Genomic DNA, 18,064 nt, shown 5'->3' with positions numbered 1-18,064 from the left:
CTTCGGGGTCCACAAAGAAAGAGCGCAAAAGCCACGGCGCATGCGCGAATTTCAAACCACGCTTGGCTTTTGGGTTGGGGACTCTATATCTCAAATTACAGACATCTCTCGGCTTTCGTAATAGGCATTTCGAAATAAAGGCCCCAAATCCTGCCCTAAAAGCTTTTCGTCCGACAAACGTGATGGCACCCGCTGAAATGACATGACCAAGCGATTGGAGAGTATATCCAAAGCGCCGCAGACCCTATTCAAAAACTCTATGCTCTATCTTTACACAAAAGCATGCATACGCAAAGGGCTTTGGGGCCCCTATTCTAAATCTATATATTACGCAACTCTAGATGCCGAGAAATATCCGGCTGTGCCCAGCCAATGCTATACACGTAGCGCAATGCTGCGTGCGGTACTTGTCAAAACATTAAATTTCGCTCAGTTGCAATACTTGTGATTACTTCATTTGAGATGATCACTTGGATGCAAATACGTTATGAGTACATGAGCGGTATCATTGTGTATACCATGCGCAATCGTCGCCGTCATTGTCGTCGTTGACATTTACGGCAACGTATTGGTAGTAGGCATCGCAGTATTGGTAGTATGCATTCTTAAGTTCATGTCTCCAGAGATCGAGAGAAAAGCTTACTCGGAGAAGTAGATGATGGGAAGCGTAGGCGTGGGCAGGGTAGAAGGTAGCGAGAAGCGGGCGCAAAGTCAGCCCTATATAACGAAACAATAGGAAAGGGGTGCACTGCGATGAACGTTCACCCCCCCTCCCCCTGAAGGGGATCCCTGCGCGTGCCTATTTTCATCAGCGTCGTTGTACTGTCACTCTGGAGGAGATACTGAGTGGAACAAAGATAACTAATTGCGTCCTGTGCGCTGCCGACCTGCGTGCTGCCTATTGCCAGAACCCAAACTTCGCAGTGGAAAGAAAACACTAATGCTGGAGGACTGTGCAGTGCCTAGACGTTTTACTATGAAGGATATCAAGATAGCCAGCATTTTTTATGTGAATACGATAGTTAATTTCATCCTCGTCGACTAGCTGCTACAGTAGCTAAGGAAGGAAGATGTTTCAGGTTCCGAATGGGTCCGCTTGATGACTCGAGTGCACGGTGGCAACGCGAAGGAAGAGCCCTAGTCCGGTGAAGAGACGCTTTATCGCAGCCTCATGCGTCTGCCCGAGTCCAAGCCCGAACCTCCACACTCTTTTTCGCATTCATACATCCTCTTTTCAACCTTCGGTTGAACAAAGGCTATCGACACAAGCCAATCATACGTGTAGGCTCGGATCACCACAATTAATCGCAAAACCACTTTCATAAGAGGCACTGCATTGGTGAATATCAAGTTATGAAGTACAACACGAGAGGGGATAGGTTTTCCGCGTGTCACACTCTCTCTCATACCAGGCCGACCTCTGTCGGTAGACATTCTCACGCTCGAGCCCCGCAGCACTCTCATTAAATGCTGCTTCGTAGAAGCCTTCTTAACAGCAGTGAGTACACCGTTGGGCTCTCTGCGCTTACCAGGTGTGCATGCGAAAGCGAGGCGCCCCGCCATCCTAACAACACTCGGTAGTAGCGCACAGCGGGGGAGGTTATGCTCGTCTTCATGCGGCAACCATGGTCAGTCCAGCGGTCGCGTCCCCGCGGCATTTTCAACACACGGGGATGCCAACAACAACTCCGACGGTGGCGCCTGGCTTGCTTCTTGCAAGACGCTCTTCCGAGTAAGTTTTCCCCTTCTCTAGCCCCAGACGAGAGAGACCTTGACCGCTCCGCTAGTGAACTGTGTGAACGAAGAAGTCTCCTTTCCTTTCCGTGCTTGGGTATTCCGCGTTCGCCTTCGTGGAACCGATCAGCTTCATTAGTTGACGGGACGGGAGCTGCTACGCGCTCTGCATCAACCATATTGATTACGCTGCACACAACACGCTGTTAATTGTTGCCCAATGCTAACTACGATCATCAATAATTGTGTAAAGGAATTTAAATGTATTGTATTTAGTCCATGCCTGATTCGTGGATAGCTCCGCTAGTAGACACATCTGTGACGGCGAATCTGTCCATTGATATTTAATAAATATAAACCGGTCTGCTAGATCCTTATTCTTTTTTTCATATTTTAATTCCAGATAATTTTTATTAGTCTATTATTATTCAGGGAAGTGTGTTGCAAGGAAAACATTTTCTTTTTAATATAGCGAACGGCAAATGTGACCTAAGACAATTAATAAACTTGTTGGCTTTCGCACACACTATGTGATAATTCAAGTGAAGCTCAGTTGTAAAAATCAAACCAAAGTACTTATAATTCTAAGCTTCTTAAAGTTCACAATTATTAATAGGGTTAGTTCAAACGAAGCAACTTTAACAGAAAACTATCATAAGTAACGATAATTACTCAAGTTGTTATTTATACACCATTTCTTTATTTTTTTAAAGTTCTCTAGCAATTTTACCTGATCCACTATAGTGCCATTAAAACTTCGTATGATTCAATCGTCTGCACAGAGACTGGTACAAATGTCTGTTTCATCCGGGAGTTCCTTTGTATATAAAAGGAACGGAAGTGGGACCAGCACACCACCATAGGCCACTCCTGACTCTACAGCTCAATCTTGAAACTTAGTGCCAGAAAATTCAACATATTGCTCAGGAGCATGCAAAGTACATGAAAGCTAGTTTGTAACGATATCATCTGGGAACAAAACAGGACGTTTACTGTAGTTTACAGTGAGACAAATTGTCGAAACCTTTCTCGATGTCCATGAAAATCATATTCGTCTGCAGACGAGAGTTTTTTAAAGATCAGGGACTAATTTTATGAGCTGTGACTTCGTAGAGAAACCTTGCCGAAAAGTATATTGGTAGTTGGATAATAAATTATGCTCATTTATATAGCCTAACAGATGTTTTGAAACTATAACGTTCATGCAGATTTGAATAAGTGGTAGTGATTGAAAGAGGCCGATAGTTTGCTACATTTTCAGGACAGCCGCTTTTACGAACGAAAACCGCATCAGCTTTCTCTTACTGCTTTGGTAAAAAACCTCGAATAAGGGGAGCCCTCAACAATAATGCGAGGTATTTCGGATCTTAATCAGCTTCTTAGCATAAAAACTCATTTGGTTAGCCATCGTGCTCCGGGCTTTTTTGGTGTTCAAACTGAGCAAATAATTAGGAACACGTGGTTCAGAAGTTTAGACGTCAGTCAATGGTGGCCTGTTTATTGGTCATTCATTGTTCGGCAAGATGCGACTATCACCCGTAAATTCTTATGCAAAATATTCGTTTACTCTATAGGCGAGAGGACCCTCCGTAGACTGACTCAATGAGCTTTGATTTATGTATTGACACGTTTCCAGACCTTTTTCAAAGCTTCCATATATTATAGAACCGTGATAGCATCTTTTGAACTTTTTCAGGGGTAATTAAGATCCATCAAGATGTCAAATGGCTAGTTGATTCTGAACAACAAATTGTTCCGAACTTCTTACTTTTTCATTTTATTTCTCTATTGAAGCGTATTATTTATCTTGATATCCAAGCTCTTGTATTAGTAGATTTCTTGAGACGGTTTCGTATGAAGACAATCCAAGACATTACGAAGTTACAATAGTTTTTCCATAAACGATCCGAGCTCTGGTTATGCATAAAATGCTGACAGAAGCTCTTATCAGAACCCTCTAACAATTTCAGAACTTCGAGGTTATAAGCTCGGGCAAAGTTTAAAACATACTTTGTGAATGGTTGACAGCAGGGATTGAAATATTTAAAGACAACACTGCAGGCTTATGATTCGAGGTATTATCCGTGATCTCAAAAGCCAGTACAAAAGACAACAACTGATCAGACAAAAAATGATTGAGGATAGATAAAGTACGCGCATTAACCCTTGAATAGTCGCTCACCAGGGGGCCTAAAGAAACAAGAAACAAATTAAGTCAGGTATTTCCAGTTTGAAGTTTCTGCTGCTCCAAGAAAGTTGCCGCTTTCGTTTATTTCACGTAGGTTGAAGTCGCCTGAACTATATCATCATCATCTTGCATATTGTGATTCATGAAGCACTGGAGACTAGAAAGAACTTGGGTTTATGTATTTGGTCGACTGTATATAATACCTATATAAATGACACAATTAATAAAACCTGCCTGAATCCACACCCTCTCACTATTGCAGAAATGGAAAGTACAACAAACTTAATATTGGCACGAATTAGCCGTGCAACTCCTGCCTTCTGCTAATCCGGTCTTTAATAACCCCATAAAACCTCATACTTGGGAGTTCTTTCACTAATATATTGTTATGAAGCATTGTCTCCGTAATCATCATACTGGCCTGCTTATGTTCTATAGTCAGTGCTTCGATAACATTGACCTTATTTAACATTCCTCTAGCATTCACGTTCAATTTCTTGAAGCTATGTGTTTCTAAGATTTAAGCGGAACTATTCTGTATGTGAACATCACACTCGTAGCGCTTTTTGTTTCATTTCCGCATGTAGAGCACATAAGGGTCTTCTAGCTTCTACGTTTACTTCTTTACTTTACCGTGTTACCGGTATACTAAATTGCTCTTACAGAGTAACCAGAACACGTGTTTCCTTTTTTAAGCTTTAGCTCCCTATGCGTTAAGGTTTGCGTACGTACGTATACGTGTGCTTTCACATTTGTGGAAACCATTAAAAGTGGTGTTACAGCATTTACGACGTATTTAAAATGCGAAGCATTTCTGAGCGAACTTCAACGACATTAAGCGTATGTACTTATCTATCAAGCCGCTTACGTTTGGGTGCTCTCGTGGTCACTTTCATAACTTGGCGTGAGCGAAAATTAGCATGAGAGAGTAAGATGGTTTGACCATTGTGACGCGCTGGTCAAGACAATAATAATGTCACAATCCCGTTACGCACGTCGTGAAACACTTCCCGCCAGACAGTGGCACATACTAACGGACGGGTATGTGCCACTGGTATGAGGATACGTGCCACAGGTGATTGACACTTAGTATCTACCCAGCAACAATGAGAAAACACGGGAGAAATTTAAGCGCGTGAGCGTTAAGAAAAAAATACCCACCACCAGTAGCGTCGATCCAACGAATGCAAAGAATTAATCTCAGGGCCCCAGCTGGAATCAAACTTAAGTACTCTGCGGGGCAAAAAAGCATTGTACCACAAAGCTACGCCAAGTCTCGGAACTACTTATCAAATACACCCTAATCTTCGTGAAACGTGAGCAGTAGTCATTCTGCCTAACCAATTTTATAAACATTAGATTTGTATTCCTTTCATACAGCCGCCACGTCAGGTTAATGTCAGTTATGGTTAGTTGCCATGCGCTGAAGTTGATTTATGTAGCAGTGTGCATGGCCGAAATTCTCGCGAGCATCAGCGCTTCATATCAGCTTCTGGTGTTGCTAATACGCATGTTCCAGTTGGCACTGTTGTGTAAGTGCACACAACTGGCTATATGACCATCTGCAACTCTTGAACATATGTCTGTGCGCGCAACTATTGTACATTTATTTAGCGTCATTTCATGACGTGTCGCTTCATAAAAAAATTGAAACACGGTTACCTTCTCTCCGCATGCTTTGCATAACGTCGATTGTCAGGTACGTAAGATCTGCTGAATTATTCGCGTTGTTGCCTATCTACTGTTACGAAGTGACTTTGATGTGTGCTTAGTGTTTTGGTGCAGATTTCGCACAGCGCGCTCATGCATGGTGTACTGTTGTGTGCCGTCATCAAGTCATGGGCTGGAAAGATTGCCGGCGTGTCATTTCACTACTTCCCTGCTAATGAGCAACTACGTGCAAAGTGGCAGAAAACATTTGTCTAGAAAATCTCGTTATTAATATAAGTCTGCCTCCACCGTCGTTTGCAGCGAGACTTTTCTCGTGAGTGACTATGTCAGTGGACGCAAAATTAAAAACAACTTGCTTTCGTAGCGGTGTCTTATGTATTTCAAGGATAATCGTCGTGCCTTGTGTCATCTGCAAAAAAAACGCATACAATCAGCAGTTGGAATTTTTGCTCCTTCAAGCAAGCCGTTCAAACCGAAGGCAGAGCCGGAATATCTAGAGCATGCTGTTTTGAGCCGTCAGAAACAGAAGACGAACAGAAATTCATTAATGCGGACAAACAAACATTGCACAGCCAGTGCTTAGACGCAATTCAGCGATCATTTCTAAAAAAAATTGGCAGCATATCCACGGGGTGAATGATAAGATTGGGGCGAAGCATTCGTACGTCCATTCGTTCTTGCTTCCGCCCGTCCATCCGTCCGTCTATGTGACCATCCATGAGTCCATCCACCCGTCCGTGCGTGCGTCTGCTCGTGCGTCCGTTCCTGCGTCCATCCATGCATCCGCCCCTGTGTCCGTTCATGCGTCCATCCATGCATCTGTCTGTGTGTCCGTTCGTCCATCTATTCAACACTCCAAGTACCACCATCTCGCATCATATATTCTCCATATAGAAGCACCACAATCAAGTGGACATTTCAAGGACTAAATGAGAGGTGGCACACGCACACTTTCTTATGGCTTGCGCTTCGGGTCTACTTCCCACCTTTAACCACCTCGAGTTCGTTGTACATACTAGTTCATTGTATTCGTGGCACTGCGCCTCAACGCTCGCTAAACCTTTCTAAATCTAAGGAGGTTACACCCAGCGAGTATAACGTAGCAACTCTTTCTTGTCAGATAATGCTCAATGTACATGTCAATGGCTGCTAATGGGGATCGCAGCATGCGCGTTAACTAAAAGCCGAATGCTCATGTCTCTCATTCCCCATTAGCAGCGATTGGCATGTACATTGAGCATTATTTTTTATTGTTCAACAACGCGCAGAAGAAATCTCTCACCTGCACCACCTTGGAGGTCTAAATGTTATATTTGTTACACACTACAATGGCTACGAGGGACGAACGGAGGCCGTTATAACGAGCTTCGCCCCTAAAAGAATAAATTTTCTCTCATTCCTTTGATTTGTCCGGGACGGATTATGTGGCTGCGCCTTCTAAGCTCGACACATGAATGTACACTTCGTAAAATGAAATACACATCATTTTGTTCGTTTCAATAACTTACAGAAAACAAAGAAAATGCTTTACTATGATCGCATCGATGCTTTCTCAAGACCACAGTTGTAATATATGCTTCATACTATGTTTACATTGCATTGGTACCACCAGGAAGTGTGACAGCACGCAGTAAACCAAGCATTTCTTGTTGGCGCGAGCCTCCGCAACGGCTGGCGGCGAGTTGGCATGGAGCGCCTCCGTGAAAGGATGGCGATAGGTAGAAACAGTCCCTCGTGCGCAGGCCGTAAAGAAACCGAGTGCGCGCCTCCATAACAGCTGGGCTTGGATTTTCCTGGTTCATTCGGCCCCGCTAGATGGCGCCACCTATTCAACTTGTCGGGGCTCACGCGTTAACGGCTTCGATGTTCTTGGCAACTCTAGCTTCGGTAATTCGGCTGAAACATTGTAATCGCTATTGGCGCTCGCAATTTGGCTTATTTTGACTCGACAGCTCGAGTCTCCGTAACGCTGATATCATGGCTCTCTAGGAAAAAAACATGAATTTGTGAGATAGGGCCGCCAACGTAAAGGTGAACTGACGGGTAGTTTACCTGACGTAAAGTTCTACGTTCCGTAAAGACCCGTTCATGCGCAGATTCCGTCCGGAAACACGGTTACGTAAAGAAGTGCGTGTAAAAGCTAAAGGTCTCCATTATTGATGTCATTTCGTCGTGTAGTGGAGCTTGACCTTTGTTCCTATTGGCCGTTCCTTCTACGAAGATGGCCCCGCTGCGGTGGTCTAGTGCCTAAGGTACTCGGCTGCTGACCCGCAGATCACGGGATACAAGCGCGGCTGCGGCGGCTGCAACGGAGGCAAAATTGCTCTAGGCCGCGGTGTGCTGAGATTTGGGTGCACATTAAAGAACCCCTGGTGGTTGAAAAATTTTGGAGCCCTCCACTACGGCGTCTCTCATAATTATACGGCTGTTTGGGGACGTTAAAACCCACATATTAATCAATCAATTTTACGAAGATGCACAGACGTTTTCGTATTTTACTCAGCATCTTGGAATAACCCTCGCTTACTTTAATGTTCGTTTCCTTAGGCAAGTAAGAATTACTCACAATAACAGTTCTTTCTCAGACGTCAGCTAACCTGCGAAATATGGGACAGTCTCTACCTCCAGTTTTTTTATCTAGGTGATGTTTTACTTCAAGTGACCTGATTTTAGGTTTCAGTATGAACCTAAACTTTTCTTTTTTGTGTGGTTCACAAAATAATATTATATTATACGATTACTATCAACTATTTTTTACAGAGAGTTCTCAAAGTATAAATGTTCTTCTAATAGTGTTTTTATAGTCTGTTATTGAAATTGCGCAAATGTGGCTACATTTTTAATATTGTTTTCACACGTGCGTATCACTACCCCTTGCGCACATTATTGATTGGGACGAGTTACGACACCTGATCAGACATTTATTTGCCTTTTTGTGAAGTATACGGTTTACGTATCTGCACTGTCATCTGTAACTGATCTACGATTGGTTAATTGAATAAAGAAGGCCGCTAAACACATCGTCATTCAACTTTCATCAAAATGTCATTCGTTTAATGTCACTCTACTATAATACATCCTATCATTAGGTTATTTCACCTGAAGTTTTTTCATTGCTGATCAACTTTTTGGCCGAGCCAATTTATATTTCTGTCTCTTTAATTAGGACTACTCTATGTCCACTCGTCATTTTTTCACACCTCCAATTTCGTTCAAATTTTCTTCCACTGTTGATAGACTGATATTTATTTCAACGAAGCTTGCTTTATAACAGGCGTGTTTTTCCTTTATCTGCGAAAGTTTACTCAAGATTACTTTACGTGTTTTAAGAAGTTAGCTAGTCTTTTCCTATTGTATAGACCCGGTATTGTTTTTGACATCTCCCGATAATGACAACAGCCTTCCTGCCAAACAACATTTACCAACAGATTTCCCATTGGTACGTGGACAAGAAAGCACAAGGCAGGTAACCACCAGGAATATCCTATTTCTTAACGTTAAACTGCATGTAAAAGTTGCTGCAGCCATCATTGTCACAGTCCGGCCGTTGTGTCTACTGTAGCCCTGGTTTGTATGAAAAAGTTGAAGGTCACGGCAACTTTTGGCAAATGCATTATTTATAGATGAGAAAAGTATAACAAAATTTTATATACCTATAATATTTTAATATTTCAATTTTTAGGGTTCAACGTAACTAAAACCAGGACATGTATATGAGAGGCGCCGTAGTGGAAAGCTCGGGAAATTTCGACCACCGGGGGTTTTTTAACGTGCCCCTAAATCTAAGCACACGGGCCTTAAGCATTTTTGCTGTCACTGAAAATGTAGCCGCCTCAGCCGAGATTCAATGTCGAGACCTACGGGACAGAAGCCTAGTGACCTATAGCCACTAGGCAACTGGAGTGGGTCGATATAGTAAAAATTCAATTTTACAGCTGGCACCGATACCATGGTAAGCAAGTGCGTAGCGAGCGTTTTAAGTCTTGCCATTTGCCCCAGTTGATTGCATCACTTTTGCGTGTTGCTAATAGTTCGTATCTCCTTGATATATCTTTTCTATAAACAAGAAAATATTTTGGCTACAATCTGTATTGCTTCGAACGTGCACTGCTACTCTTGATGTATTCAAATTTCCCCTAAAAAAATAGAAAGGAACGCTCAGAACAGACCGCTAGGCTGATAAGACAGTAAGCGCACCCCTTTCGGTATGAGCACATATATCTCTGTAATGTATTCATTGTTATGCTACCGTTTTACCATATCTACTGATACATGGAAACCTCTGGTACAATATAAAACTTAGTTTCTTTCTTACAGACATATGTCAACGATAAGCCGGGTTTCAAGGCGAACATGCTAGAAATTGAGCGTAAGTTCTACCAACCTGTGTTCTCCTGCTTGCAAATTTGCACCGTGGTTCAGAGGCAAACAACCTTGTGACGGAGGCGTGTTTTTCCACGTCTGCGATGCGCGTCACGAGAAGATGCGTGAATGTGAGACACAAAAAGAGGCAATCCGCTAATACCAACAATTTTTCGAAATAAATTTTTGTTGGCCTACTTGGTATTGTCTACTCCATGAGACTCTGCCGCTATTGAAAAACACACACAAACAAGCGACACGGGAACGACGCAATGGCGGAACTTCCAACTGATTTCGAAGTGTCACCTATGTCGAATCAGTTGGAAGCTCTGCCCATTTCGTTATGTTCATGTCTCTTGTGTTTTAATAGTGGCAGAATGTCATAAAATATCATTCATAACTTCGGCATAACTATATAAATCACCTAGAAGTGCAAACCCTTTACACTAGTCGGCAACTCCAACGTAAGCACTGTGGACTTTAGAATCAAGCTTTGTCGCGACCCTTTGTGTCAGTTTATGCCAGTTTACGTCCCTTAATTCACATTGCATGTGATAACCGCTTGGACAACGTAGAGTTACTCATCATTATGGTATCCAGGGCTTCCCCCACTTGCCATGATAGTGTTTGTTGAAATGAGTGGACATTTTTGAACATCTGTTTGGACAAACATGGCCACGCTATAAGCGCAATGTGATTGCATCACTGCCTCACGAATCTGTAATATACCCTCATTTTGCTTTTCACTGCCTACTCAATGGGAATGGATACTTAAGGCACAAAATGACACCGTCCTATCGATACATTTCAGCGCAGAAGAAGGGAACAATTTTCCTTCCGCTGGACTGGTAGGTTTATAGAAAATCTCAGCACAATAATGCGGTAAACAACAGGACAGGTCAGGACGCGTTAGCACACACATTGTTGTGATAGCATTCATCGGGACACTTCGGGTACACGTTTGCTGTCGGTCTCACACTCCCAAAAAATTAACGTGGATCGAGTCCTGCAATGTGGGACGTGCGATAAAGCTGACACTGGAACAAAGGGTTCGGTGCAATTTCTTTGGTTTTACGTCCCGAAACCATGGCATGGCTATGAGCAATGCCATAATGAATGGCTAAAAAATTTCTATGTCCTGAGGTTTCTTTGCGTGTGCCTAATTTTTATGAGTCAATAGCGTTTCGCCTTGATTGAGATGCAGTGGTCTTGATAGGCACTCGACCCCGTGACCTTCTGGTAAGCAGGCGAGAACAATAGCCAAGAGAAATCATGGCGGGGCATCACGGTACATTAGCCGGTGTTGTCACAAAAAATTAGCACAATGAGCACCAAAAAAAAAGCATCCGAACACAAGAAAGTGCGTCATACAAGCGCTGCGGAACAACTGAAAGTTTTATTTCAGCTCTCGGAGATGCTCATATTTTGTATCTATAGCATACGTGATTATATGCTTGGTTGGGGTTATTAGTACTTTTCATGCCTTCCTGAATGTGTGTATATGACACGTTTCTTCCATTAAACTTTCAGTTGTTAGACAGTGCTTGTGTGGAGAACTTTCTTGTGTAACTTTTATTTTTCTGTGCTCGCGCCGTGAAGAGTACGTTCTAACTAGCCCAGTTTGCTACTTTATTTTACCAGAAAGTCTGTAACAAAGACAGCAAAATTTGGCTTAGCAGCATTTAACGCATTTAATTATAGACAGCACTTTACTTACCCAATACCTCACGATTCGCTTAAAGCCCATTGCAGAACTTCTTTTGGACGCTTTTGGTAATTCCTTTAGACAAGATCTCACAAAGCTATTTGAACAACAAAGATAGAATAATGACTTATAGCACTTTAGTTCCACGCGACGCAGGGTTTAGCGTTGCGGTTTTTTCATCACTTCGTGTAACTACGTCGAGCCAATTTCTTGATGAACAGCTTATATGAACCTATACTGCGGTGAAGCAGTGCCACAAGAGTTTAAAGATCAGCTGTCGCTAAACTACGTTACACTTCATAAAAACCAAATAATTAATAACATAACATGTAACGTTCACATTCAAGCCAAGAAATGCCGCAGCGCGAAAAGACCAATAACATTGACAAATGATGAGATTGTGCCATTAAAGTGAATGATAATCTAAGAGTCCATGGCTGAGAAAGTACCACTTATTAGAACAGGGCGACTAATATTTCCCACTTGACTGTCGCACATTTGGCAGATTCTCGTATACCATTGGGTGGCATGAACAGGGAACATGGCTGCTTGATGTGGCTTATGGAAATCTTTGAAGCTCAGCAGACAAGGGTAACGCAAGCATAATTGCTGTGCGTAACATAAAGTGAGTTCTATGGAATATGACTAAACTTTAGAGCTCATGTAGCCTGGAGTTTATGAGAGTGAAATTGTTGACAAGTCTTCTTCTTACAATATCCAGTTTTTTTTATCATGACGGCACTGGAAATTTGGCAACAGCTTTTCAAAGACGACATTTCATAATTGGCTCCCATAAATTCGCAATGTCAATTAGAAAACGCACCGACGCTTATCGAACCGGTGAGGTTTACTAATTTGGCCGCGTTACTAAATTTTTAATGTGAATATATTTATAGCTGACCCTCAATCGCGCTACGCTGCGCACAGATATAGTGGCCCGAAACACTGCACAGAACTGCATAAATTTCGCTCAACAAGTGCGTCTCGTTGTTACATGGTCTGCTTGAGTGTAACCCGATGGCGAAACCAAGCGCAGAGAGAGTTGCATTCTACATTCCACTGCTCGCATAATCATTCTTCGCACGCGCACGCCAGTTCTTTTGTCGCTTTTGTGTGTAAATAGACAGGATATACAAGTCTGACACTCAGCTAACAGTGTCGTACATGTTCTCTTACGCGATCAATAAGTACGCAAACAAGTTACAGCCAAAGGGAATTCCAAATGCCAACTAAGCGCCCGTCATATAACGGCCGCCCCCGGACACGACCCTGACAGGGCCCACTATGGCAGGACATATGCTAACACGTTGCACGCGTTGAGAAGCACCTGTACACTCAATATTTTTTTTTGTTTAGGGGTAACGCTCCATATAGCGGCACCTGTTCGTCCCTCGTAGTCGTTGTAGTTGTGTGTAACAAGTATAAAATTTTGACCTCCAAGGTGTTGTTGGTGAGAAATTTCTTCTGTGCGTTGTTGAACAATAAAAAATAGCTCTCAGTGTACATTCCAATGGCTGCTAAAGGGGAATGAGAGACAGGAGTATTCGGCTTTTAGTTAACGCGCATGCTGCAATTTTTTTTTATTTTTCAACAACCCACAGAAGACAAGAAAGAGTTGCTACGTTATACTCGCTGGGTGTTACCTCCTAGGTTTTAGAAAGGTTTAGCGAGCGTTGGGCCGCAGTGCCATGAATACAGTGAACTAGAATATACCGTGAATTCGAGGTGGTTAAAGGTGAGATGTAGATACGAAGCGCAAGCCGTCTGAAAGTGTGTGTGTCCCTCCTCTCGTCCAGTCCTTGGAATGTCCGCTGATGGCGGTGCTTCTATATGACGAATATATGATGAAAAGATGCGCGATGGTGGTACTTAAAGTGTTGACTAGGTGGACGAACGGACACACAGACAGATGCACGGACGAACGCACGAATGGCTGTACGGACGAATGGACGCTTGGACGGACGCAGGAGCGGATGCATAGACGAAAGCAGGGACGGACGCACAGATGACCGTGTGGACACACGATCAGACGCACGCACGGACGGGCGGATGGACACACGGGCAGCCACACAGACGCACGCATGGATGGACGGATTCGATTGGATAAACTTCTATTTAATCCTCCTAAACACAGATCACTGTGTTGCGGGCAGCTCATAGATGGACAGAAGCAAGAACGAATGAATGGACGGATGCTTCGCCCCACTGTCCATCATTCACTCCGTGAATGTGCTCTCATTTTTGCCATGTGACACGCGTGAGCCAGGAAAAAAAGTGTCCCCGCCACACCGAAAGGAATTGTGAGGAAATGCGAATGAATTTTTTTGCACTGAGAGTACACAGCGTAGTGATTTTAGTAGGGTAAATTAATGACGAGACAAGTATTTGTACCGTAACCATTTATTTAACTATTCAACAGCACCTGTTAGTGTTGTCATTGTAACTGACGGCCATAATGTTAGCGTCTTACCAACACAAACGCTACACAAACGCTGGCTGCACAAACGCTACAAACGTGTTTCAAACGCACTTGACTGAGGCGGCGTCAGGTCACGTTCAAGTCAAGAAGGCGGGGGGGAGGGGGGCTCTGGTTGCTAGGGTTGAGGACAAGCGCGTGCGCCCACAGCTGTTGCTGGCAGCTGCCGACGCCGAAGTATGACGTGAGGGGGGGGGGGGGGCTCCAGTTGCTACGGACACACGGGTCCGCGAGTGTTGCTATAAAAGAGGGCGGTAGACGGATCCCAACGGCCGCCTGACATAGCCCGACTAAGGAATGCATTCGCATTTAGAAGAAAATTGGCAGATCCCACGTACAGTGGGAGTCGATGGTATGCGAAGCACGAAAAACAAATATATATATGTCACTTTAACGTCAGCACAACGTTATGAGGTGGAGGTAAATGATGCCGTTAAAGACTTCCTTGTCATGATTATCATGTTTGAATATGTCGTTTACCTTCGTGATCTATTCACGTCAAGGGATACCAAACTTAGTATATGTGGAGCAACGTAAACTTCCTCGAACACGCTATGAGCGTGGTATGTTGTCATGTTCTTACATGACATGCGTGTCAGGATTGTCATGTTAGCACCAGTCATATATTTTGTAATCCATTGACGTCACGTAACATCAAATTTGGTATATGTAAAGCTAGCGAAACGGCGGCGAGGAGACCGTAGCATGTATTCACACGCATCACATGATTATCATGTTTGCAGCAGTATCATACTTTCGTCATTCGTTCAACTCCCGTCATACGGAATTTCGTATAAGTGAAGCCAGCGAAACGGCTGACAGCGCATCATGAGCATCGCATGTAGTCATGTTGTTACATTACACGCATCTCATGATTATCACGTTTGCACCAGTCACATACCTTCGTCATTAATTCACGTACTGTAATACCAAATTTGGTATATGCGACACTAGCATAACAGCCGTGAGCGCATCTTGAGCATGGCATGTAGTCATGGTGTTGCATGAAGCGCATGTCATGATTTTTATGTTACGGTCAATTTCTTGTGTTCGCCATGCAATCATGCCATACCATACTAGTTTGGAACACGCCATGTGAACGAAACTGCCGCAGGAGCTTCAGGACGATGAAATGTAAATCATGACATACATGACATACATGTCATGATTTTCATGTTATGACTAGTCATATACGTTCTTGATACATTGATGTTATATCATACCACGTTTAGTATCGATATAGTTATCGAAACGGCCTGGAGAGCTAAACGTCGTAGGCGGCTTGATAGATAGATAGATAGATAGATAGATAGATAGATAGATAGATAGATAGATAGATAGATAGATAGATAGATAGATAGATAGATAGATAGATAGATAGATAGATAGATAGATAGATAGATAGATAGATAGATAGATAGATAGATAGATAGATAGATAGATAGATAGATAGATAGATAGATAGATAGATAGATAGATAGATAGATAGATAGATAGATAGATAGATCTATCTCGCGCGACGGTAGCATTATCAGCGGCCCCGTCTCGATACGCGGCGCTAAGAAACGGGCAGGTCCGACGCTCCAGGCCGAAGAGCAATCCGAATTTGACCGGTTTACAGCCAATATATACGCGATACTAGAGCAGTACCGCGCCGAGACCACGGCCGAGTATCGCGCTTTCAACGCTAAACTAGAGAGCATGCAGAAACAACTTATCGAGTTGGCTGCATGGCCAGCACGAATGGACGCGAGGACTAAGATGTTGGAGGAGGACCTAGCACGCAGTAAGCGCGCTGGGCTAATACCTAGACCTTAAAATGGCGTCGTCACAATCATTCACAATTTGGCAATGGAACGCAAGTACCCTCCGTACGCGGAGAGAAACGTTACAACAATTCATTGCCTCTATGACCCAAAGACCGGCCGTCATTCTCCTGCAGGAAACGCGTATTGACCGATTCGCTCTTCACGGATACAGAGTCGAGGCCATCTGTTGGAACAAAGCTCGAGGAATAGCCGCCTGTGTCTAAGCCTTATGCTTACATGACATATGCAGTACGCCCAGACCTCAAAATAGAGCATCAGATGATAGAGATCATCCCCAACGCTCACATTAAGCAATCGATATTTATCCTTAACGTGTACAGCTCACCTTCACACAGCACAAAAACATTCACCACACTACTAACTAAAGCGACGCAGATAGCAGGCAACCATCCCCTCATCATCGCGGGGGACTTCAACGCCCCCCATGTAGAATGGGGTTACAACCGCACAACACAGAAAGGACGCCACTTGCAAACACACATCACTCAACACAATCTCATTTAGTTAACAACCTCTCTACCCCCCCCCCACATAGGTAACTTAGTGTCAAGGGACTCATCCCCTGACCTGACCCTAGTACGCAACGTTTCGAATCCCACATGGGTTAATCTGCAAGCTAACCTCGGTAGCGATCCCTTTATCTGTAGCACAACAGTCAATATAGGTAGCCTCGAGCCCAGAGACTCTAAAGTAGTAGACTGGAACTTCTTTAGGCAAATACGCAAACACGACACCAACCATTACTCTTCACTCTCTGAACTCTTTGCGTGACTACAGTGGGACGTAAAACAAGCTACCAAAAATATTTCTACAACACGCAACATAGACCACATGGACAGCTACCTCGCACATCTCCTGGAGGCTCACAAAGGTCTTCAAGAAAGATGGAGAATGCATAAACTCAACCGTAGGCTACGAAAAAGAATTGCATTGCTCAACTGACAAATCGAGGAGTACAGTCACACACTAGCACGCAATCAGGGGAGTGAGGTGTGTAATTCGCTTGACGCACGCATGAGAAAGGGTCTAAAATGGGACCTTCTCAGGCATCTGCTCGGCGACAAGCCCACCAAGTCAGAGCAACGACTAACTGTAGATAGACTGTTACACAAAGCGCGAGGACAGCAACTTACCGACGCGCAGATTTTAGATGCTACAGCAGCCCGGTATCTATGCACAGAACCTACCTCACATGAAGACTATCCACCTTATGCGGGGGCCACAGACGACCCATTTGAGCAGGCTATAACTAGCGCTGAAATACGCGCGGTAATAGCAGAGCTCAATACTAAGTCAGCCACGGGTCCTGACGGTGTCACCAACAAGCTACTCCACAACCTGGCTGACCATGACATTGAATCACTAGCCACCCACATGAATGAGGTTTGGGAGCAAGGGAGCGTCCCGCCATAATGGAGGGCCGCGACCATCATACTCATTCCCAAGCCGAACAAACCCATGGAACTCGACTCTCTACGACCCATCTCCCTCACATCCTGTGTGGGTAAGGTCATGGAGCACGTCATTCTCCGTCGAGTCACAAAATATTCAGAGCGAAAACACCTCTTCCCATTCAATCAAGTAGGGTTCAGGCCGGCTATGGCCACGCACGACGTACTTCTCATGCTGCAGGAGACGTTACTTAGAGTAAGGAGCAAAGACCTCAGAGCAATCCTAGCTCTTGGCTTAGAGAAAGCGTTTGATACCATAAGCCACGCTCATATACTACACGAGATTCAAGAAGCAGGCTTAGGCCGCCGCTTCTACGAATACGTCCGCTCTTTCCTAAGAGCCAGAACGGCCACACTTAAAGTTGGGGATCTCAAGTCACACACCTACAACCTAGGCCCGCGCGGCACCCCGCAAGTGTCGGTGCTCTCACCGTTTCTTTTCAATTTAGCCTTCAGGCAACTTTCGCAAAAGCTGAGACACATCGAAGGCGTAGAACACGCTTTACGCCGACGATATCACTATTTGGCGCACTGGAGGGAGCGATGGACAAATCGACGCGAGCCTTCAGGAAGCAGTCACTGCAGTACAACCATTTTTAAAGCCCACGGGTCTCACACTATCGGCATCGAAGTCCGAGTTGCTGCTTC

The 18,064-nt window shown here is 44.0% G+C and overlaps 1 protein-coding gene across 1 annotated transcript in view; it reads left to right on the top strand.

The window, feature by feature from the left end:
- The window catches only part of LOC142798508 (uncharacterized), a 154,574-nt gene that overhangs the window by 132,569 nt on the left and 3,941 nt on the right, over positions 1-18,064 (top strand). The gene's annotated exons all lie outside the window — the stretch shown is intronic.

Source organism: Rhipicephalus microplus, chromosome 1, assembly GCF_043290135.1.
Source record: "Rhipicephalus microplus isolate Deutch F79 chromosome 1, USDA_Rmic, whole genome shotgun sequence".
In the NCBI taxonomy this organism is placed as follows: Eukaryota; Metazoa; Arthropoda; class Arachnida; order Ixodida; family Ixodidae; genus Rhipicephalus; species Rhipicephalus microplus.
This window is presented reverse-complemented; position numbering and strand designations above follow the sequence as displayed.